Raw genomic sequence first — 6000 nt, 5'->3', positions numbered from 1 at the left:
TTATGCATCCAAATCATTGATCCAAATTAAACGCTATAAAAGGCAAAGTTTATCTTCATAAAATTTCCTTGTTGATAAAATATTTTCATTCGTAAGGATTCACATGCATGACTAATAATAATACAATAAAAATCACCTTTTCATTTTTTTGTGATTATTAATTCGTTGCAGAGTTATTTTAAAACTATGATACCTTCTAAGATTTTCATAGACGGCATGAAATGAAGTCAAGGACAATTCTGTTCGTAAATAAATAGCAATGATGAACATATTTATTTGAATAAGGATTAATATCACGTATACAAAACCACCTTCGCAAATAGTGCATTATTTTAGAACAAACTTGTTTCTCATAAAAAAAGATTATAAAGAGTTAATCTAAGAGATAGACACAATTATGCTATCGCAGTTTTAGAACTTTTAATGGTGATAGATTTCGTCATACATAATTTTTGGGTAGGTTAACCGTTTACCAAGCGTATGCAACGGAAGCTCTTAAAAAAGAATATTTTTCCCGTTTCGTAATATATTTTAGAAATAAACGCTCAGCTCTTATTAATCGTAGCTTCATGTTATATAGTCAAAAGCCTTCTACTACAATTATACCATTCAACAAAAAAATATATATTTCACTTTGAACCAGCAGTTCCTGATATTAGCGCGTTTAAACAAAGAAGCCAAATCTTCACCTTTATAACATTATTATAGATTAACCAATCAACCTATGTTTAAAAATAAACAGAATTATAAAGGAAAGTCTCTTAGTCATAGTTTACTAGAATATGTATCTTCCAGTTGTGTAACATAACAAGAACAAAATTATGTCATTATTGTGACTGATAAACACAAAGCATTCTTTATAAAGGCTATAATGGCTTGTGTACATCATAACACTATTCAATAAGGTTATCAAATTCTAAAAAACTGTATTATGGTTTTGTCACAGCTCATATTATAAATAAACTTTGAATTATATCATATAGAGCAGTAATTTTTTACAGAACATGTGTTAATGTGCTGTACGAAACTTCATAAGTGAAGGGGCCACACGATCGACTCAAGTAAAACTTACTTAGTAATTATAGGCCTGCATTGTGTCTTAGGTATACGAAACCTAAATGGCTATGAGAGAAAGAGAGAAAGAAAATGTTTGGGCACACCTCTCTCACTTGCTCCGTTCGCCTCTCCCGATCACACTTTTCATAAGGCTATTGTCACGCATTCACCAGCTTATTCCTCAAGTCAAGCGTGCGTAAAGACGTTTTATTTCAGAAACTACAAACCGTAATTTAACATAGCTGTTCTATAGAGATTTGAAACTTAATAAGGTCGTTGCTTGTAACGTAGCTACAATTATACGATTTAAAAAAAAAAAACAAACATTATTTAAATATCTAAATTAGCCTAATTTTATAGAAAATCAGGCTAAACTCGGTATCTGAGACGTGAAAATGTCAATATGACCCATTGAGACGTGATTGCCACTCGACACAAAGCAATCGCGCTTATTTCACGCTCGAAGGCGCTCACCCGCGCACTTCTGCTCTAGGATAGGATAATGCCCAACGAACCGTAAAAGCATTACCGACTTACTTACAAGACGTTCCGGCTAATCTTTGATACATTTACGTAACTCAACCTCGAACCCAGGCCACAGGAGTTGTTTTTTAATTGAATGATAATCTTTCTTTAATTATCATTGTTTTATAAAATTATTATAATCATTTATCGTGATATTTCTCAAAGAAATAGCTATCTTAGTTGAAATGTAATAGATTAAAAGTGTAATTAGAGCAAGAGAGAAAATCGCTCCCTAGCGGCCTTTCAAAATACAGTTATCTGTTCCGTTTCCTCCAGTGCCGGCGCCACGTATCTAAATATTTGATGCTCATATCGATCATAACTTCTTTGCGTCGCCCGAAACCCACGGCTTCGTGAGCTACAAGTTATTTTAAAACAAAGATATACTATTAAATATTACGCATTTATTTTTAATCATTGCTACACAACGTAAGATATAAAATATATAAAACATGCAACTTGTTTCGGTTTTTTTTTACAGTTTTAGTAAATTTTATAACTATATAATTGTTATTGTAATAAAACGTGAACGCAAATCTATAATAAACATAAAACAGTATAATTTTAACTACCTAGTTTACTATAAAATTTACGATTGAATCAAAATATCTACTTCATACAAAAATAAAAGTACACTATTGACGTAAGTACTGTTAAATATTAACTTCAGCGTGCAAGCTAAAAGCAAAAAGAGTAGAATAGAACATTCAATTGTACAATAAGCTAGCATTCATGACTTATGAAAGCGTCGGTGGTGCCATGGTAAAAATAGCAGAGAACCGTAAGAAACGCAGTAGACGTTTCGTGAAGGTAATTGGAAATGCTCGTGGGCGTGCTGCACGCTAACGGCGCAGGAGACATCTTATATGTATTTGCCTCTTTAGTAATTTTCCCGTCCGTCCTTGTATATTTAAGCGGCAGTGGCGTCGTCCGAGCCGCTCTCATGCATATGTCATGAGTAGTTGCCGGGCGACCGTTTGTTGACGGTCGAACCGCGGGAACACGACCGCTGTCCGCAACCCACCACCACAAACCACCACCGACCACCACCACCGATAATTATTATTCTACCTCTGATATCAGCTATTGACAATGCCCTTAACCCCACCCAACCCCCTTTGGAAGGATGAGGTGACAATTACATCCCCGTTTTTCTCCCACATGACTATAATAACCGTGTCGTATGTATTGCACGTAAGACTAAATTAAATGGTAAAAGCATAACAAAGGGAATATGCATACACGCACAGTTATGAAACACGTAAGGTCCCGATGGACTGAGTAATGTTGAATCATAGGCTATTGAGCCCTGCAGTAATTTCACAGTGAAGATTAAAGTATTAGACAGATACCGTTTTCATTACAGTTAAAAGCTATCATACTCTCGCACCATACTTGACGCTTCATCACATGGATTGCTTGAAAGATTTCAGATTTTTGACTCTGTGATGGATTAGAAGAGAGCTTTCATTACATACCAAGAAAAAGACATTATCAAATTAACGATATACAGATGAAAACTTTACTATATATTTGCATCACAAAAATAATAATTTCTAAGCCAAGACCATCAAAAGATACAGCCGTTTATGCTGCAAATTTTTGATACTCGCAATGGAATCAAAACCTACAGATACTTCCCGTGACGTGAACTAAGAATCTTGAAATTTGATAGGAAGCAACGTCTTTTATAGCACAGATAAAGGAATTTTTTTGAAAACTAATATTTTAAGAATATTTTTGTTCGTATTATTTATTACCTATATTATACTAGACTATGTTGGACTTATTTAGCCAGTAATCAGTATGGACAACGCGTTTATTCTCGTATGATGTTCGTAATTTTCGTTTGTTATTTTTTACGATTGCGGTGTTTGTTTGTCTCGCTTTGAGAAACTGTAAATATAATTTAGTTGTTTAGTTAGTTTAGTCATAGTATTTTGTATAATTAATTGAAATGCCACGAAAACGACAAATGTGGAATTACTTTCCTGTGGTTGATGAAATTGCAAAAAAAAACAGGATGTAAATATTGTAAAAAAAAAAAACTTTCATTTAAAACTACTATATCGAATATAAAAAATATGATAAGCGATATATTGTAACATCAATTATTATTTATAGTACATAGGAAGAAAAGAATATTATCCAAATCATAATTTTTTTATTGATAAAACTTGAAATTCCCGAAGCGAAACGATTGCGAGGCCGCTTAAAAAAATTATATATATTATGCATGTTTGGGAATAACTTGTTAATTTTTTCGTCTACTTTCGTTGTATTACTTGTCGATGTAATTGAAGTCGGGTTTTTTTCGTTTTTTGCATTGAAATTAATTCGATTTATCAGGTACCAAAAAACAGTAGTATGTATGCATATTCTTTTCTTTGTAATATAGGTATAACACCTACAAATAAACAAAATGGGAACATCTGATTTTTCAGTATTCAATCAGTGAACCATTCCGACACGTTTCAAAAATCATTGCACCGCAAATTTCGTTCGTTGTATTCTTACGATTATCGACTCGTCTCTTATTAAACGAGTATCTATTAAAAGTGTATTGGAATAAAATCATCATCATCATCACTTTATCCTATCGCAGTCCACTGCTGGACACCTCCACAAGTTCGCGCCAGACATTATGGCGCGAATTCATGTGTTTTGTCCATAGTCACCACGCTGGACAGGCAGGTTGATGACCGCACGGCTGGCTTTGTCGCACCTAAGACGCCGCTGCCCGTCTTCAGCCTGTGTATTTCAAAGCCAGCAGTTGGATAGTTATCCTACACTCGGGCGGCTTTATAAGTTCCAAGGTGGTAGTGGAACTTTAAGAAAGGGGGTGGCTATATTCTTTATTGCCGTAACCACACAGCGACCGACTTTAAAAAAAAATTTTGACGTGAGAATTTTCGATTGCAAATTAGGGTCATTTTTCGATATTGAAGTCAAAATAAGGTTAAAAAATAAATATTTTAAATAAAAAATTAGTACGTTTGGGACATAAAAAGGTAAGTTTTCACCAAATTTCGTAAAAAAAAAAAGTAAAAGAAAACTACACAACCAACTTAGTTTTTTGAATTTTTCACATGAATTTTGAGATTATGTGAAAAAGTGTAAATACAAGAGTTTTAGATCTTTTTATTATTTACAACTCTGCCATTTAACTTTTTTCCATAGTACTTGTAGTTTAGCTGGAAATCGAGATAAATCGTTTTTTACCCTTAAACCACTTCCCGACCTCAGATCGCCCGTAATTTATTTTTCCTTTCATTTTCGTTGAATTCTCTTTCTTTTCCAATGGGTTTCATCCTACTATAATTTTTTTTTTTGGTTTCAAAAATTATCGACCCTAGGCTGTTGTAACATTATTAAAAGTAAAAATTTATTTTCATATTTATAAAAATAAAACAGCTTTTGAAACTAAGAAATTTTCAATGAAACATGAGTTAAAGTTTAGTACTGAAAATAAAATATTGTTGGCGTTTTGCCAAAATTATAAAACTTTAATCATGAATTATTGCAGTTCTTATGCTGTAAAAATTAAGAAAAATAAGTTTAATATTTCTAAAATTTTTGATAACAACCTATTTTTATAGATGTTTGTTTACTTAGATTACATGTTAAATAAAACTGCATTCAGTGCAGAAATATTTGTGAATTGTGTTTATTTGTAACTGTCTCGGTCCTTGTAAACTCTAATAGCAACCTAACCTTACCCATAATTGTTATTCCTTAATTAAGGATGGTTATAATTCCATGGTTTCTCAATTGGATAAAATGTAAATAATAATTAAATGCATATTCAAAATAATGTATTGAAAGATGTAATTTACGCTTTTTAAGTTTTCTTTCTTTGTTAATTATTACACTTCAGCCTGTAATATTTCACAGCTGAGCAAAGGCCTCTTTCCCAATGTAGGAGAAAGATTAGAGCTTAATCCACCACGCTGCTCCAATGCGGATTGGTGGATATATTCCCATGATGAGTTCATTAATTATTATAAAGTTTTTAATAAATAAAGTTTATAATTATTTATTATTTATATTTAAAAATAAAAACTCTACACTTTTAGAGGAAAATAAGTGAATATTTCTTGCAAATGCACTGAAAATTAATACTTGGTAAAAATTACTTGTTCTATCACATTATACTTTGGAAAATAACTTATGTACAATGCAAATGTTATATGAAACATGAAATTTATGAATTGTACAATAATTATTTTTATAAATATATTAGATGTTGACATTAATTATGAGCAAATATAGTATTCCATACTTCTTATAATATGCACATTCAGAAGATACTTAAGAATGAGTTTTAAGAAGACAGTGTTGAATTTTGATGAAACATTGTTAAAACATTAGTGCATAAATAAAATTTAAACATAAAAAAGTAACTATTTAGCTGCAGCT

The sequence above is a fragment of the Melitaea cinxia genome, chromosome 17 (assembly GCF_905220565.1).
Source record: "Melitaea cinxia chromosome 17, ilMelCinx1.1, whole genome shotgun sequence".
Lineage (NCBI taxonomy): Eukaryota > Metazoa > Arthropoda > Insecta > Lepidoptera > Nymphalidae > Melitaea > Melitaea cinxia.
Note: the sequence above shows the minus strand (reverse complement) of the source record.